We start from the raw sequence: 19,957 nt of genomic DNA, 5'->3' as shown, positions 1-19,957 counted from the left end.
GTGTCGTTGTCGTTTAAATATGGTTCACATGCAACATCGGCCCTTGAAATTTAACCACCCGTTATATGAAAATTAAATTAAATATACAAATTGTTTTAAGCGTTTTCCTTATTTCGTGAAGCTCTACATAGATTTTATACAGAAATAATTTTCAATTTTTTTATCAATTTAACTTTTTAAATATGTCCAGCTATTGAGACATTTTTTTGTTACTTTTCAACTGCGATTTTCTGGCGAGAAAATAATTGAAGTTCTACGTAAAATTTTTCTTTTTTGAACTTTCCTATTATGAGGAATACGAAACAGTTCTACAAATACGAATATAAAAACAGTTCTATATTTGTATTGTGTGCTTCCAAAATATAGTTACTTTATACATATTTTCGCATGCACATACAATTTTTCTTGTTGTAACCAGTATCGTGCCTTAAAGTGTTAACCCCTTGCTATTTCCAAAATAGTTTTACTTACTGCTGGGTAACTTATTTCACTATAACAAAAGGCGGCATCTAAATCAGGTCCCATTTATACTACCTTTGGGCCATTCATATTTATACAAGCAGACAAGACGGGCAACTGATAAGCGCGCCGATATTACTTTACACGTAAATGAGTGTTTGGAAGTGTGTATGTAAATGCTCATATGTTTGTTTATATATGTATGAGTGCGCTTTTATCGCTTGTTTTGCGGTTCAATTAACAAACAAGCAAACAAATAATTTCACATAAATACTCACGCTCACAGTCACTTATTAGCAGTGATTGATCAAAAAAATTGTTTTGCCCCTAGTGCCTGAAATAATGAAAAATGTGTTGTTGCTAGTGGCTGAGATGAAAATCACATTCGCGGTGACGCCAAATAGTATGAATCGGAATGATTCATTTAAATAAGCCCTCACATACACCTGCATGCATGCAGATACGCATAGAAAATGATGCTGCTTATTTATCAAACGAAATAATTTTTCAGCACAACAGGCATTGTCTTTAATTCGATTATTTGTTGTTGTTGTTGTAACAGTTCATCAGGTACTGCCAGTACGGAGCAGCCACCGGTCGCTGTCGTCTATCTCATCTAACAGTATGCCCAGTAAGTACGCTGATTCGATGGGTTGGGAGAGGTTGTTAGGTGAATCGGATTAAAGGGCATGTGTTAGTATCGTGCGGGGTACCTTCACATGCCTGACATATATTGATTATGACGAGGTCGATTCTGGATAAGTAGGAGTTTAACCTGCTGAAACAACCTGAATGCAATTGTGCCAAAGTAATGCGAGTCTCCCAAGGCAGCTGAAACTCTTCGTCGGCGATGATTGGTGGCTGGGCTCCAATGACAGTATTCGAGAATAGGGAGTTCAGTAAGGTGGTAACAGACTCCCTACGAATGTCGTATAATGCCTGTGTACAAACTGTGTGGTCCAGTACTTGCAGTTGGGACCGGTCCTAGATCTCGTCAGTATAGTTGAAAGAATGCCTCCTGGCTCGCCTGAGAGATTCCAACAAGATGCCCATAGGACTGTATGCTTGTCCTGCTGACAATATTCTAGCAAGTCTGAAGTTTCGTTGACTGCGAAATACTAGTACCAGGCGCCCAGATGGGAGCAGCATAGTTCAGAGCCATTGAAAGTATGATAACTTTAAATGTCGCCAGCAATAGTTTTTTGGATTCGCCTCAAGTGATACCGGTTTCCGATTTGAGAACTTTATTGCGGTTCTGGAGTTTTGCAGCAATTGTAGTTGCATGCTTCGAGAAGGAGAGCATGAAGGTGATTCTCAATATTTTTGCACTATTTATCGTCAGTAGTATTATGTCGTCGACTTTTATCTGTAGCTCTAGTTTGACCTCTTCCGTCTAGATCGCAAAGAAGGTCGCCGTGGATTTAGTGAGGGGAAAGCTTAATATTGCTCGTAGCGAAGAAGCGAGAAAGGCTGGCGAGATTGTCGTTCACTTCGGAATACAAGCTATCTATGTCATAGATGGGCGCCATTATCGAACAATCGTCAGTATGGGAGACTAATGAAACTCCCTGTGGAAGTTCCGGAAGTTTCGAAACATGGAAGTTGAAATGCAAGAGTGAAGGCATACTACCCTGCGGCGCTCCTTGCTTCATCCTCCTCGGTTCGGAGTTTTGGTTTCGAAATATGACTATATGAGTGTCGACCGCACATATACCTGGCGGACCACCTGTTCAGCCTCGGCGGGAAGGTCGAGTGTTGCATATCATCTAGTAGCGTGGAATGAATGAATGTATTGGTAGATGAAATTAAAATCAGAAAGGCGATTTAGGATTTTTTTATCGCTATTCACCGGTGTTGTTCAAGCTAAGTATGTATGATTACTTAGATTGAAAAAGTTTCGTTTCTTTTATTCATTACAAATGCTCTCCTATACATGGACTTTCTCATAAATTTTCTCGGATTCCCAATCTGCCATGAGTGAACGCGAAGCTCCAATATGCGAAAAATTTTTTGTCACAAATGGATTTCTCTTCTACTCGTATTCTGGTTTGGGTGTTTTCCAACGAATTTATTTTTCCCTTTTTTTGAACTAGTTCATATTTTTAATGATTACGCCATAGCAAACCAATGAGTTGCTACGCTTGCTTTGGTTTATGGGTAAAAGAGATTGGATAGTTTAGCATGGACTCTTGCTATCATTATGTTTTTGATTACTAGCATTGAATGAAACAAAAAAAAAAAAAAAAAAAAAAAAAAAAAAAAAAAAAAAAAAAAAAAAAAACATGAAATCTCAGTGACAGAATTGATAAAAAATCGCTCAAAGTGCTGATGTAAAACTGTATACTGTATCTTTGGAGTGGTTTTCTGGGCAGAAATCGAAACATATGTGGTATATAGTATTAGTTATGACTAAAACAAAAGAAATAACTAAGCAGTTAGGAAACGACACAATTACGGCGTCTGGTGGGTGGTGGCAAAAATGGCTCATATGATACAACATTTCATTTATATAAATGCAAATTTTTTGAATATGAACTCAAATATTATTTCTTATGATTTGCCTACTAGCGAAAATTGTAAGCTTCTATGCAGACAATCAGTGTCCGCTTATGGGAGCATATAAATATTTCTTAAAAAAATGGAAACCATTACTGCCCAAATTACCAACTATTAAATAATTGCTTTAATTACAATCAGCGACAAATGGATTTATTAGCAAAGTAAAATGTAACAAAAAAAAAAAATGAGGCAGTACAAAATGGCAACTTTTTTTATAACTATTACAACTATCTCGTTTCAAAAAATATTGATTTGCCTCTTTAAAATAATAAACAGTTATCAAAAATATCATAGGCAAGAACAGCTGACATTAGTCAAAAACCAAAAAACAAAAAACCAAACGTGTACACTAGCGTGAATTAGAGGCGTCGATGCAAGGTCCATTTAAATTAAAAATTTGTAATTCTTGATCGAGAGCGTAGAACTTATTGTAACTATTCAACTTATTGACAATGTATCGTAGCTATGACAAGATCCAATTAGGGTTGTTAACAAATTATAAATTTATGTTTGATAATAAAGGCAATGGAGCCGGAATTTGGAAATTATTGCTCGTAATACTACTCCAATACTACTCAAATATACTACCCTCGAAAATAAAAATTTATTTGCAAACCCAAGAAACAAATTAATAGTTGATATTTATTGATTAATGACCCAGTTTGTTAAAAATTTCCCGAAATTAAATTCGATCCTCATTTCAATTGAATTATGTGTTCTATTGAATTACAATATTTCTATGCCCATTCCTATTTTAATGTATAAATAGAGAACGTGATAAAATTTTAACCACCTGACCTTTATGAGAAAGATATCCATATTTAGATACTTTCGCACATATTCTTGAGAGGTATCTAGTTGAAGTACATTCTACTATTTGTATATTGCGTCTTGATGTTGTCCTAAAAATTGGGAGGACTTCACTTTTAGGCAATTCGTTTTCTATGAGAAGATTTGTTTATGTTCCCAGAGATTTTTTCGTAATTAATATAAACACAAATCAACACAACTTTTATGTTACTTGAAAGTTGCAATTTATTATATATTAAGAAAATTCAATAAGCTGTAAAAGCTCATGATCGAAAATTTTCCGAATATTCTGATTAGAAAGTGTGAAATGTGGATGAAGTGTTTTTGTTTTTGTTTGTGTTATTTACACAACATTTGAAATTTTCGCTTATCTGCATTTAAAAGAGAAGTGAACTTAATTTTCATAAGAAAATTTTTAAAATTAATTTACAAATTTATTAACAAATAAACTCTCAACACTTATCAGTAAATATAAAATAGGAATAACGCTCCCACACTTACCACTTGATTTTGTTCACTCTCAACTGGGTTTAATAATTTGGAGGCAAATTGTACGCCAATCAAACAATTTGTGCAGTTATTTTGATTTCATACACAGCCACTTTCAAATTCTACTGATTTGATTTTCTGCCATCACTTAATAAATCTGAAAGTGTACAAAATTAGGAAAATAATTGAATATTAATTTATTTATAATCGTTTCAAAGTCTTCTGTGATTTTGAAAGAGTTTAATACGAAAATGCAAAAAATGTATATAAAGTTAAATTTACGTCAATCATATCGGACACTTGTGAACTAGATAGCAGCGGTATACAAACCGACAAGCAATGGGACGCGCAAAGGCCAAAATAAAGATTTTCGTCACACAAAATCATTATGTTTTTATTTAATTAAGAAGTTATTCAAAACCAAAGTTAGATGATTAATTTTTCGCCACCTTGTATTCACATATTTTTGTATATATTGTATTAAAATAAATATTATTAAAAACCCTTTTCGTAGCTTTTTCTGTGTAATGGCTCCAATAAAACTCCAGAAAGTTTGAATATTTCAATTCCAGAAGCGAATAGTAGCGTTACTGCTGCCACTCAGTCGTAGAGAAGCAGCATGAGTGGGCGATTCTATGACAAGTGATGCACCAAGTATTTTGGACATTCTTGCTGATTTTTCTGAAAATTGGTTTATTTGTAATTTGAGTATAATTAGAAGTAAACTGAAAAAATTCTGAACAAAATATCAGTTTTGAGATTTGTTCTAAGCTAAAAATTTCTTTCCAGGGTGGTTTTTCAGTTCATTATTTCGGTTGTTTTTTAACAATTTATATATAGTTTCTTAATTTTTAGAATAAAATATCTAAAAAAATTTTTTTTTTTAAACACCCCCAACGCTATTTTGTCTGAAATTGCCAAATTGGGTATTAATTACTCCATCCGAAAGATGATCGAACAAATGCTCCAAAATAGAATAATCACTTCAGAGCTTGGGTTAAGCCGCATGAGAATGTACGCCGTCAAAGGCACTCCTCAAGGCGGAGTACTTTCACCCCTTCTCTGGAATCTCGCTGTAAACAGTTTGCTTCGAAATCTCGAAAAAGCAGGCTGCAAGGTCGTAGCCTATGCAGATGATATTGCTCTCTGCGTGTCAGGCAAACACCTGAATACCCTCACTGAGCTCATGCAACGCTCAATCAATATTCTGTCAAAATGGTGCACCGAATGCGGACTAAATGCAAATCCAGCAAAGACAGATCTTGTTCTCTTCAATAGGAAACAACAATCTCCTCCACTGCAAACAATAACTTTAAAAGGGGAATCACTGCTCCTATCTGATTCAGCTAAATATCTAGGAGTTATTCTAGATAGGAAGTTGAGTTGGAAATTGAACATCGAAAACAGATGTAAAAAAGCTTTCATAGCTCTCTATACTTGTAAGAAAGCTATAGGCAATATAGGGGCTTTTCACCTCGGATCATTTATTGGATATATACCTCGATCATCAAACCGATACTCTTCTACGGTGTGGTTGTATGGTGGACAGCACGGTGTAGAGTAGCCACAATTGATCGAGTTCAAAGAACAGCCTGCCTCCTGATAACAGGATGCTTAAGTACAACACCTACTAAGGCTCTAAACACGTTGCTTCACTTGTTCCCTATCGATCTGGCTGGCAAAGCAATTGCAGCGAAAGCAGCGACACGCATGAATGCTATATCGAAATGGAATAAGTATCTTGGCCATTCGGCCATACTGAACAGGAACACTGTTATCTCTTCCGACATAGACTATCATGTAAGTCTTCCATCACCACCCTTGCTATTCTCCTGTTCACTCCCAACTAGGGAAGAATGGAAGACAAATCTTACCGAAATCGATGGCCCTCTGATTATATATACAGATGGTTCAAAACAAGACGGTAAAGTGGGATTTGGAATCTTTTCCAATTCCCCTCACATCAATCTATCATTTCGATTACCCGACTACTGTAGCGTATTCCAAGCGGAAGTATGCGCTATCTGGTATGCTGCGAAAACTCTCTTAGAAACTAGAATATCACTAGAGGATATCCGCTTTTTCACCGACAGTCAAGCGGCCGTTCGAGCACTCAGCTCCTCTTATACCCACTCAGATGTGGTTCGATCCTGTCTCTTATCTCTTAACGAGATAAGTGTTCAGAATTCTGTCCAAGTTATCTGGATACCGGGTCACAGTGGATTCGATGGTAACTGCAAAGCTGATGAGCTCGCAAGAGCTGGAGCTGCGCAATCGAATATTAGTAACTTACCCACAATCCACATTCCGCTCTCAACATGTAAATTGCTCATTGATCGAGAATTTCACAGCATTGCTGATCGGAGGTGGCGAGTGGAAACTACTTGCGTTAAGATCAGACAAATCTGGCCATCCTACAATCTGAAACAGACAAAAACCCTTATAAGTCTTTCGAAACACGAACTAAGGCATATAATATCTCTTATCACCGGCCACTGCCTTTTGGGCACTCACGCACGTCGGCTCGGGGTTCCTCAAAACGACCTGTGCAGATACTGCGAGGACGAAGATGAGGAAGTATCGAGCAGACATTTGCTGTGCAGTTGTCCCGGTCTAGCCAGAAGTCGACTCGCTCTTCTAGGCTCTCAAACAATTGACAATCTTTCAGTACTCTCGAACCTGAAAATCGAATCTCTCATCAAATTCTCGAAACGAATTAATATCTTTGTCCAAAATCTACAATAAAAATCTCGGTTAGGTGGGGAAATCATATAAAATAATGAGCTCTAGGGCAACACAACGGACCCAACTTGCGGTCTATGTGGCACTCCGATGCGGCGTCACCCTTAAACCAACCAACCAACCAAGCACCTCCAAACTCAGATTATTTTCTTTCTTTATTTCTTTTGATAAATGCTAAATCGGTGATCTGTAATCTCTACAAGTTTTATAATGAAATCCCCATAACTTTTACAGTCACATATATTCAACTACGTGCAGCAAATAAACTGCAGCAAACTACGTACCCGTATCGGAGCTTCGTACATTAGCAAGCAGGTATATTTCACTGGTTCGCTGTACGTTTTTGAATGTAACTCGAAAAGTTGGATTCCAATTCATTATGAAAATGGAGTTATGAAACTTTCAGGTATTACTAGGCGTATTATCAGCTATTAATGAAAAAAGTAGGCAAAATCGATATTTGGACTGTTTCTTCAAAAAAATGACGGCAAAACAAAAAACAAAAAATTCCTCTCATAAATTTTCGAACAAAAAAGGATTTTTTTTAACTTTTTATTGAAAAATATATTTCATGCGAAAAATTTAAATAAAAAATTTATAAAAATTATAGAAATGTTAAAAAGAAATGTAGATATTTCACTTTAAAAAGCTCTGTACCAAAATTCAGTTTACTTTTCTTTATACCAAAATCGGTAAATAAACCAAAATTTAAGACAATGTTCAAAATACTTAGATCGCTTGACATGGAATCGCTCAAGTGCCGATGGGTTGGTTTGCTAAGGTAGAGTGTGTGGTAATAAAAATACTCATATTTCGTTAATGAAACCCATTCACCGCTGATGAATGCGCCTGTTTGCATATGATAAGTTAGGTTCTACTTCTATTTTTTATGTAGTTTGTTTTATTTAAATGTAGTAAATTGCGGCATAAAGCAATGTATATAATTAATATATATATAATATATGTATGTTTGTATGTAATTTGTTTAAAGCCAAAAAATTTCATAGTCTTATTTATATTTTTGTTTTATTTTATTGTTCGCTTTTGTAGTTTTTTTTTCTGTGGCGAAACTACTGTGATATTCTTAAAAATAAATCTCAGAGTGCTTTTGTTTGTGATTTTATCTTTCTTTTGTGCGCAAAAATTATTTTGATAACGTTGACCGCTTGTGAGTGGAAAAAAAATTTTAAATAAAACAAAAACTAAAGTAAAAGTAAAGTAAAAAAGATAAAAACGTATGAACAGATTGAAGGTCGTTTCCATGTGATAATGAATTGCGCTATAGGCAAAATAAATTACTTCAGCAAGTGTTAGCAAATTAGCAAAATAATAAATCGTAAGCAGCCGAAAGCTTTTTTAGCCAGCGATACGATAAACTTAGTTTGCATAATAATATATAAATTTAGCGTCATTGTACCGACCACCTAGCATTTTTGTTTGACAGCAATTAAGCGGGAAATTGTTGGCTTAGTCATTTTCAAAAATATTCTTCCAATTGGCGGTGTGTATTCTGATGTTGGCTCTCAAGTAGAGAAACTTATAGTTTTATAATGTTTTCGATTGTTAAATAAGTTATATACCAATGGTAATTCATTCAAAGCAAATGGCATCAAGTTTCTTTCTCTGTAGTTCTGAGAGCCAGTGTTTGCATTGTGTTAGCATCACTGAATAACAAAATAGCATAGAAAAGTCATATTACGCACAGAAATAATGTCAAACAAAAAGATTATTCCCCGTGGAATAGAAATTTCTCAGTCTAACTCCGTTAGCTAGGTGATTAGTAAGAGTGTGGCTACATTGATAAACCTCCATTGTCACTCATTACTTTGGCACTTACTTACGACTTAAGTCGCAATTTTTCCACTGGAATTAAATTTGAATATTCAGATATATTTGATTAATATATTAAATATATTTGAAGACTTCCGCAAACATTTTTAAAATTTTATTTTTGATGTTCGGAGACAGAAGAAAATCATTAGGTGCCAAATCAGAGATGTAAGAAGAATGACCCTTTAATTCGATATTTTGAGTGCTCAAAAACTCATTTGTTTAAGCCGATACGTGTAAGCTCGCATTCTCTTCGTGAAGGATAATAGGTCCTTGACCGTTGGTTTTCCTTAATTCTCCGAAAAAGCAAAACAAGTGCTTGTGTACTACTCAGAATTGACCGTTTTAAGTTTCTCTAGTGGTACAGTTGCGACATTACCAAATTTTCTGAAAACACATACGACCATTTGCTTTCAGGTGCTTCTTTCGCGTAAATCTTTCGTTCAATTTCTGCATTTCTTCAACATTTCCTTACTCCAACCGACACGAGTCCTTTTTTGGGCAATTGCCAAATTATGTGTTATAGAACAAGAATAAATATTCTTGACGCCGAAGGGTTCGTCTATGTTCGAAGGGATGTCTACATCTCGCGATATGTCAGATGACGATCTTGTATTAGCAATTGACGGCAGCATCGATTGCATCTGGCACATCATTTGCTTTTGGACGTCCTTCACGAAACTCATCCCGGAATGATCAAATGGTCATGCTGAAACTCGTTGTACTCATCCGGGAATGATCAAATGGTCATGCTGAAACTCGTTGTACCAGCGTTTCATACTGGCTAAGTGCCAAGAGGCGAAGTAAGTTGATGAATGTACTCTTATCACGATAATCTACTTTGAAAATCGTACTACGACCATGTACAGGCTACCTGTGTATCACTCTAGGACTGCCAGTACCAACCAAGTGACTTCCACTACCTGTGCTGTCCAACACAACAGCCGCGAAAGCTATTTATATAAGTCCAGCCTAAGTGCCGGCTGAATCATATTTGGTGGCCCGTTCTAACCATTTTTAAAAATCAATCATTTAAGCAAATTTACTCTCGATAAAAACAATCTCTGCGAAAATTACTCTAAATATTAACTCAAGCTTAGCTCCCTCACCATTGATTATAGAAATGGGGTTATTCAGTTACGCTCAGAGTAATCCGTGTAATAGGGTACGTATTACAGAAAAAACGCGAAATAGCCTACGGATATTTCACTTCGATATACTTCCTATATAATTTTCAATTCGCAGAAGAAACAGATTCATTCACCATAAGATTAAACTTCGACTTTAAGCATTTTCTCGAGTTAATAAAAGTGTTTCGCGGGCAATTAAATTTACCGAAACTAAAATGTGTGATGTTTGTGATCGAGCTTGTTGCACCGACCTTCGCAGTCATGAGCGAATCAAATATTCATTTGGCTTACGCGGTTCTCTACCCGGTCATACGCCCAGCGCTTAGGGCACTTTGTATAAACCATAAATGATACACAATGCATTATGCTGGTTTTTTGGCCTGATCTGTGGTTAAATAACACAATTCTACCCTACGTTCATGTAACCACTTAAAAATGTACTTACTTGTAAACGGTAGCCACATCAACCTTCAGGGATCAAGAAAACCGACAACGCTACTCTATGTTGTTGTTGTTGTAAGGGTAGTAGGGTAGTAGGTGTATAGATTTACCGAAAGAGAATAGCCATGATTTTGCTCCACTTCACTTCATATGTACCAATGCACAAATTCCATTTTGACATAAGCACACAAGTCTTTAACTATGTATGTATCTACACTTATGTATAAATGCATTTGTACATATGTATCGTAATAGTAATGCAAGTGCATGTAATTTACCTGGAGGGCAGTTTGCCACAACCACAACCACAACGACCACCATAGCAAGAGCAACAATTTGCTTTCAGGAAAGAAACTAAAAATGAAAAGTTAAGGTAAAAAATTTGAAACTAAAGAAACAAATTCGAAGTATAACAACAATCACAACTCTTTTTGTTAAATGCTTGTATACTTTACAGCGGAATTCCTTAGCCATCGCAGAAGAATAAGTGGCAGAACAGGCAGCAGCAAAAAACGTGTAGCAGGTAGAAGAGCAGCAACTTTGGTTACCTGCCCTATTGTGTCATCCGCCTTCTATTGTTTCTGCAACTGCTTCTGATGGCTAGCCACTTCATGTGCACTCATTATATCGGTATCTTGTTGCTTTAACACTTCATGCTACCCCGAATGCAAACGTGATGGTACGTAAAACCTCGGCAAGGTGCGCTTGTTTGCATCAGTACATAAATAACTATGAGTATGTTGCTTACTTCCGTATGTGTGTATGTGTGTACAACTTCGTGGTTGCTGCTGTTGCTTGGTCATGTTCTTGTTGTTTGTTTGCATAAACTCTTGCAACCAAAGCTGTTTGACATGCACTCACTCGCATTCTAGCAGCTCACACGCACCCTTCAACGCACACATACATGGGAAAACATGCCTGAAGTGTCTCGGACAGCATATTAGAAAACAGTTATTCCCATTTAATAAACTACCTTCTTGTGTGTCAGTATGCGCATGCAACACAGCAGTGTGTAAATTTCTGAAAAAATTAGTTTGATATTTTGCAAAGTTTAGCCAACAGTGTGGCAATCTAAAGTATTTTAGAACATAATATATTTAGAAGGAAAATGCACCCATGTATGGATCCATGTACACTAAGAAAAATAGCAAGAATTTTTTTACCTTCGGATTTTGCCAAAAAATTATAAGGAGATGACAAAGTTCGAATAGGTTGGGTTATGTGCCGCAATGAGAAAACTGTACCAGTGAAAATGTCTACATGAGGAAGTGAAAGACCATAACAAAATTATGTGCACATCCTTCAAGATGTTTTCTGTGTACAAAAAGAGGAACCGGCTAGGTATCCGGTACACCAAGCGGCCATGAAAAATTTAAAATCGCTATGAGATTTCTGCAACTCAAGCACAGCGAAGCCGCACAAAACATTTTAATTGCAAACAGTAGCGGAGCTAAATGTTGACGTTGCTTTACTAAACGAACCGTAGAAAGCAAGATACCAGCGCAAAAGCTGCAGTCTGGGCATGTGGTCGTCCCCTTACCTACGTAGAGCTCATGGTTCAAGAGAATGACTTCGTCTCAGAAGGGATAGAGGATATCTAGATTTATAAATACGACATACCAACAAATACAGTTATATTAATATTTGAGGTGATCATTAAGAAAATTGTCATAAATGCTAGTACCATACAACGCATTATCATCGGAAGCGAATTTAATGCCTTCACAGCTGACTTGTCCAAAGAATAAAGTGATCACAGAAGCATTCAGATGTCCATAAGTAACTTCGCTGTACCGGAGAAGAATACACCGTCTATAGAAATGGCTTCGGACCAATCATAGATATTACAAGCTCTTCAATTAAAAACTGAGCTACTGTTACCGACTACCAAAAAAAAAAAAAAAACAATCACGCCAGAAACACCGTAGATAGCAAACCGGCGCTTTGGACTTTGACGTATTCAATGAAATGATTTGACCAGCTGGTTTGACATGATCAGCAAATGTTATTGGGTCCAAGCATATATTCAACCTCCTAGCAGCTTCAATGATGAATGATGAAGCAAACTCAAAAATAAGGAAATAATGTTTAAAAGCCAACGAAATAATATTTCCAGCCGAGATGGCATTGAAACTGAAATCTAGTTTCAAGACTGGCTATCACCGATTTGTCATCATCGTTTGTGCATCTATTGAACACGGGATAACTTTCCTATTAATTAGGAAGATATAAACGCTGGTTTTGCCATCAAAACTCGGTAGATCTCCTTTAGAAACTTCCAGCTATGGGTCAGTTTGCCTATTCGACTCGACCTCGAGATAATGGTCCAAGTTAAAGGACGTATATCCGATAAACAGTTCGGCTTTGGAAAAGGAGGATTCACTATTCATGCCGTAAGTGTAGATACACTACCGGTACTAGACGAAATAAGCGGTACTCGTTGACCCGAAGCATCTAAAGAATATAAGAATAAGAATAAGTAACACTGGATATCAAAAATGCATTCAATACGGCAAATTTGGCAAAGATTTTATACACCCTGGACTATGCATAAATACATGTATCCTTTTGCGCAAGAAGATTTCTACGAAGGTATTTCCAAGACCGTTTGCTGGAATATAAAATCTCAACAGACATGAAAACTTATATTTTATTTATTTATTTAAGTATTTAATTTCAGAAATCCACAAACAATTGTTTTTACTGACTCCTTAGGTACTACAAATATATTTAACAAAACAAAAATTATTTTTTTCTTACTTACTATATATATAATTGGCGCTTGTACCCTGTTTGGAGGTTTGGCCGAGCTCTTCCTCGTATTTGTGGTGTGCGTCTTGATGCTGTTCCATCACTATCCATTTTCGTGGAAGGTTTGAGAGCTAAAACACCCTTCTCAACATCTTCCAATAACAGATTCAAACCCTAAAGGTAAGAAACGTTGTAGCCTCTAAAGGACAGACCCAGTTTGCAAAAGATTGGAGATAGTGGAGAAATAAACTTCGAAATGTACTGAGTACAAGAAAGTATTTTGTTAAGTTTTTCTACACAGCTTCGTTTATTTGCTAAGTAAATCATAGTCGGTTGTGTCATTTCAACAAGCGTCCGCTACAATTCTCAGGTAACTTATCATGTTTTGTATTTTGCACAAACTTTCTAACACTACCCCATGAAATATGCTTTCATTAAAGCACTTGTGAACGTCGGGAACAACTTTTGTGTATTACTTCATTCAAGCATATAAACCACCATTGCGGATGAGTAACAAAGTTCTTTTGTTTACAGCAACTTTGAAACTTTCTTACATGTACATATGTGTACAAACATTTACACACAATTAAACACGCATTTGTTGAATGTTTTAGCTTTCGCACTTCTATAAGCAACACTAGTATGTGAAATATTAACCACAACTAAGCAAATGTGTTAACCATTTTTATTACCATATCACTTTTCACAAATGGGTCGTTTTGCTATGCACAAGGTAAATTGAAAAAAAAAAAACTTAAGATGCATACTACCTTGGCATGTTTGTATTTTCTCTAAAAGAAACCAAAATTACCCATACATGGAGGAGGTAGAGGGTTAATACATTCTGAAGGAATTATCCCCACAGTATCTCAAAAGAAATTAAGGACTTTATTTTACATCAGTGAAGCAAAAATCTTGTGATTTCTTATGACGTTTCATCCTAGAAAAGGATTAGTTTTGACATTCCTTAAACAGAAACGAATACAATTATGTGAATTTTAAAACGTATCTTCTTATTATAATTTTTTGCTTCTTTAGTATAAATCGTTGCCGTAAACCGTTGAAAAAAAATTTAACCTTCAAAAAACACTCGCTACTCTCTCAAATAACGGTTTCATTGAATGTTTTGAATTAAAAAATAAAAATTCTTCACTCCTAAAAAACACCCATAACTTTCGAAAGTAATCACCACAATGAATATTTAATATTAAAAAAAACACTTTTGCAATTCTATAGAAACGAATATTTTTTATTGAATATTTTAAGCTTCGCAAGAAAATCCACATCTCTAAAAACAACCGTTACTTCCTCAAGCAACCATTTCCTTGAGTATTGAAAATTTTCTTTAAAAGCAATTTCACAACTCTCAACAAATCACCACCAATTCACAAATTCACAATTTTTAATATCACAAATTCCAATATCGACTGCAATGATAATAAGTTTTGTTTAAGCGGAACCACAAAAATAAAATCCTATATGAAAATATTACACAGCGGCAATTTTTCTACACAATATTGAGCCATCCGCTCATGGCGCTCACAAGCCGCACTGTGCATTAAAAAATAAACACTTGGACTATTGATCTGGGAGGCTTATGGAAATTTTAATTCTTATATTATTTCCATTTTTAATACCTTTAAAGAATTTTTAACGAAAACTTTTTCTTTTTTCTATTTCATTTCACGTTCCACTTTTCTTCAGAAAATGCCGTAAAAATCTTAGAGTGCTTTCAATTAAATTTGCATTCGGTTTGAAATTACTTTGTATATTGCGTATCCCATTAACTGCATTTATGATTTTTTTATTATGAATTTTCAACCAAACAGAAGTCGAAGCATATAAATTTTCTATTCTTTTCTATTTTTCTACTCATCTGTTTAGTCTATGGCAGCTTGGGTATTAAAAATATTATGCTATTATTGTTTAGTTTACACGATTTTATTATTAATGGGATTTTTTATGAGTTTCGAGCGTAAGCTGTGCAAATTATAGAAATCGTGTTAATAGCTTGGTACACGAGTATAGAGCGGTTTTAAAAGTCTAAAACAATAGCCAAAAATGTGGCATAAAATAAAAGCAATTTGAGGTGTGTAACTTGATGTTGTTCTGCAAATGGGCAGGCCTACAATTTTATCCCGTCCCCAAAAGACAAATGGGTTTTTATGAGTAGCATTTTCATGGCAGAAATACATTCGGAGGTTTGTCATTGTTTGCCGAGAGATAATCATTATTATAAGAAACCTTCTCTATAATTTAGTATTTCATGCCCGAGGCTTCGAACCCGGGCACTAACGAATGGTAGTCACGCACCAGCGCATTCGGCTATGGCAGCTATAGAGTTGCATTCATAACGTTGGGTTTTGAAGCACCTTGCGTTAAAACTACCGTGAAAAAATCAAATATCTTTCAAAAGAAATTTGAAATATAGCATTAGGATATGAAAAAACATTAATATTTCCATTAATAATACAAATCATCAAACTAAATATTCACTCAATTAATGGCTTTATAGATAATCCAGCTCTGCTGCTAGAGGAGATGTCTTCTTGCTATCATTTAGTTGCTATGAGGTAAATCACAAGACTGTTCAACAATTTAAAAAGATCATTGGGAGTAAATCACTTGTGTAGGACGAAATTTTATTCATTTATTTTGCATATTTGATCTATGAAACAATAATTTCCTACAAATTATTATACCACAGTTATAACAGATATACCAGAACTAAGCCATCGGCTTAAGAATATGAGTAGAAATTTTTTTAGGCAAAGAAAAATCAAAAGTTTTCAAAATATTCGTCGAAATTTCCAAATACAGTTCGAACTTCTATAACTCTTATTCTCTAAAACTCGAATAAAAATTTTAGCACATGTTGCTTTAAGTCGAATTATTTTGGGGAACTCCCACGTTATGTAATTATTGTACCCTTTTTTCGTTTCCTTATTTGGAGAGTGGCATACATACATATATATTTGTATGGCAAGCGCCTTTTTTATTTTTCACATTAGTTCTTTATATATTGTTTATTAATCAGCTTGTCAAGGATCAATTTTCGGACCCGACTTGTGGAACAATAACAATGACGAAATATTCAATATAGAAATACCCGATAGTAACTTTCCAATTGGATACGCAGACAATATCGCAGCAGTCATCACAGAACGAAACCTTGAAAAAGCTCGTAGCTCGTTCACGTGGCCTCAAATTAGCGACAGAGAAAACGGAAATAATACTTCTAACCAAGAAGCACATCCCTTTGGAAGTTTGCATGCAAACTTGCTCAAATACGCTAACCACAAAAGAGGTTCTAAAGTACCTATGCATAAGACTGGACTCAAGACTAACCTTCTGGGCCCAAAGAAAGTACGCAGCAGAAAAAACCGCTGAGATGGCACCCCTATTCAGCAGACCGGTGGCAAACATAGGGGATCCAACCCAAAGGAAACGGGAAATAATGATGGCTACCATGCTCTCCGTTCTCTTATACAGAGCTGAACCGTGGGCAAATGCGCTAAAGGTAAAGCACTGATGCAAGCTCTTAGCATCGGTACAATGAACGGCAGCCCCAAGAGTTGTGTCCACCTATCGCGCAAGATGAGCTGTTCAAGTAATAAGCAGTTCAGTATCTATAGACTTACTAGCTTTTGCAAGGAAAAAGCCATGGGTATTAAAGAAACAGGAAATGAAAGAAAGAGTAAGGAAACCTACAGCACACGAAATAAGGAATGAAATGCTAAGACTAAGACTCAGATGGGCGGCTAAGCTCTTAAAAGACGTCGCCACATGGCACAGCAGGGACTTCGGTGAAGTCAATTTTTATACAACCCAAATATTTTCGAAGCACGAGTATTTCTAGAAATATGTTACATGTTCAAAATTGGGAAATGCGAACAGCCGACATGCATACCGGGATGACGCCGAAGATGATGCTGAACATACATTCTTCCAATGCCTGCGTTGGGAACAAGAATGTCGAATGCTGGAGAACACTACCACTGAAACTGTAATCGACAAGATGCTAAGTAGCTTAAAAATGGGACCCAGATGCCTTTGTAATGAGGGAGATGGAACGCCACTCTGATGCAATACGAAAGCGGTTCTAGAGTGAGCGACGGGGGGAATTTTTTTGTTCCCGGACATACCATTGCTGCGACGGCAGCTCTGATGATGAATTAGGCATTTTAAACCCCCTCATCCACAAAAACATAATCAGCTTGAACAGCCTCTTCCTAGACTAAAGCCCGTTTGCCCATTGAAGAAAAATATAAGCTAATAAAAAAAATCGAAAGTGCAGAAAAGAGTAAAGGAGTTACAGGAAAAATATGGTATCCCAGCAAAAATATGGTATCCACAATTTTTAAAAATAAAGAAGCAGTAATAGTGTCGTTCGAGTCTGGTGCTACTTATGATCATTGCAAAACAATATTTAAAAATGTGCACAAAGCTGAACTCGAAAGATAATAGCAGCTAGAAATCAAAACATGCCAATATCTGGGGCAATATTAAAGAGCAAATTAATGGAGTTTGCGTTGCGATTTGGCCATAAAAGTTCCAAGGCAAGCACGGGCTGACTTGATAAATGGAAGCAGAGGTGGAGTTTCAGTGACTCATTCCTGACTATTTTAATTCATTGTAGCCGAAACATATGCACTTCAAATACGTTAATAAATATGTTTATTATTTATGATGTATCTTACATAATTTTAGTTTGTTGAAAAAAAAATGAATTGAATGCTGTTTCAAGTTACTGAAGTTTGACTGTGTTGTTTTAAAAATCTTTGTTTTGGTTGCAAAATATGGTGTAAGATGATATCTGATAGCAGCCAGTATATTCACTACGATTTGAGACCCCTGTTTCATCCTATAACTCCCGGCTAAAACTATTTAATCAGAATCTCTATAAAAGAGAAAGCAGACCTTTCACTTTCGTTTATTTCCAGTGTTGTCCAATTCTACTTGAGTGGGTAAACTTTAATATTTCACCAAAAAATCTTCCGAATTTTTGCTCTCTTTTTATAAGGAAAGCTCAAGAATAAAGTTCGGAGTAATTTGTCTAACGATCGCGCATTTCGAGACTATAATTCATTATCTTGCTCCAGCTTGCGTGAATCGCCTTTTCTAAATTTAATTTTGAAAATATTTTAAATTGAAGTGCTTATATTTTTGTTGCCAAATTTAGCTTGTCTTTACTTGTTGTCTTTACATTTTTGTTTAGTCTGTAAAGTAATTTGTACAGCAGATTATAAAAAACAAATTAAATAGTTATTATTGCCAGTGTTCTGTAATAGAATTTCACGAGGATCATTTGTATGGACCAGTTAAAGCTCGAAGCTTCATTTTAACAAATCAATTTCAACCCTTTCTAAAACAACAGTCCAAAAAGTCTTTTTAAATAGTGAATAAAATTGGGAAATATAAATAGGAGTTATTAAATACACGAAGTCACCCTCAGAAGTATTTGCTTGTAATTAACAGGAATATCCGCTAATCATCAGCTACAAACCGTTTCGTATGCAAATTATTCAAAAGTACAAAAATAAACCAACGAATATACTCCTCTCTGAAAACCTTTGAACTAAACGCGCCAAACTGGTGATTTGTTAGAATTTTAGAGCATTAATAGCATTCGACTGTGCACGCTTGTGCAGCTTTGCATCGAGAATTTGAAATTGATTGATATTTTGCGCAGGAAGCGGATTGATCGATGATGTACAACTATACGCTAATATGTACATACATATATACATGCATGTATATATATATATGTATATAAGTACCTATCATTTAAGTTTGACTATAGAATATTAAGTTGATATAGTCATTTTCGCCAACCTAACGAGGCGGCACAATCCAATTACCACTACATTACCGTCAAACAGCTATGAAACGCATGGATAATTCAAATCCAAACTGCAGTATCGGAGTAATCGACTGCAGCAACAGTGAATGATTGAGAGCTTGGGTGTTTTAGTATTGGTGCGGCATTCACACTGCGTATACGTAACTTTCACTCAACTAAGTCAAACGGCAGTCATCAGCATCATTGGCTCGCATCATTGCGTGCATGAATAAAATGCAATATTGATAAAATTCTGAATTAAATAAAGAATGAAATCATTTCTTTGCTTTAATACCCTTTATAAACTTTTGTTGCTACAATTCACTGTTGGCAGTCTTTTGTTGGATATATCAAAGCCGCCAGCGGCTTATTGCCAACGCGAGGAATATTTTGTTTTTTAAGCGCACGCTCACGTGTAAAGTGTTTGCTTTTACTTATATTGTAGTGGTCGAAATAATTAGACATTGCAAAAGCATAGAATACAATTTCTATGATTAATATTCCACAGATTTATTATTTTCCTCTGTAATAGATTAATATTTTTGCATTAAATTTAATTAAAAATCAGAAAAATCGTACGGGATAGGAGGGAAATAAAATGATGTGTAATGAAAAAAAATTTAATTTTTAGTCAAATGAAATACAGGCACATTATGCAGGTGAGATAGCCGCGGATAAATTGACGCATCATCACAACTGCTCCAATGTCATCTATGTATCGAAAAATTAAAGCGAAGTACACCGTTAAGCGCTTCTGCACTGCCTTTCTTATCTTTAGACTTGAAGTCAAAGGTATTGCCAGAATTTCGATTAGGGTCACTACCATATCCCACTAATGTAGCTGTATTATGATATATACTTCATATATTATAAGTATACTCAATCTGGTTTAGAATTATTGTAC

General features: G+C 35.6%; 1 protein-coding gene across 1 annotated transcript in view; it reads right to left on the bottom strand.

Moving 5' to 3' along the window:
• Positions 1–19,957, bottom strand: part of LOC129245344 (diacylglycerol kinase 1) — a 293,249-nt gene that overhangs the window by 253,585 nt on the left and 19,707 nt on the right. Inside the window, exon 2 of the mRNA XM_054883446.1 lies at positions 4,330–4,474. The gene's annotated coding sequence lies outside the window, so the exon portion shown is untranslated. The remainder of the gene's footprint in view (positions 1–4,329; positions 4,475–19,957) is intronic.

The sequence above is a fragment of the Anastrepha obliqua genome, chromosome 4, assembly GCF_027943255.1.
Source record: "Anastrepha obliqua isolate idAnaObli1 chromosome 4, idAnaObli1_1.0, whole genome shotgun sequence".
Taxonomy (NCBI): Eukaryota; Metazoa; Arthropoda; class Insecta; order Diptera; family Tephritidae; genus Anastrepha; species Anastrepha obliqua.
This window is presented reverse-complemented; position numbering and strand designations above follow the sequence as displayed.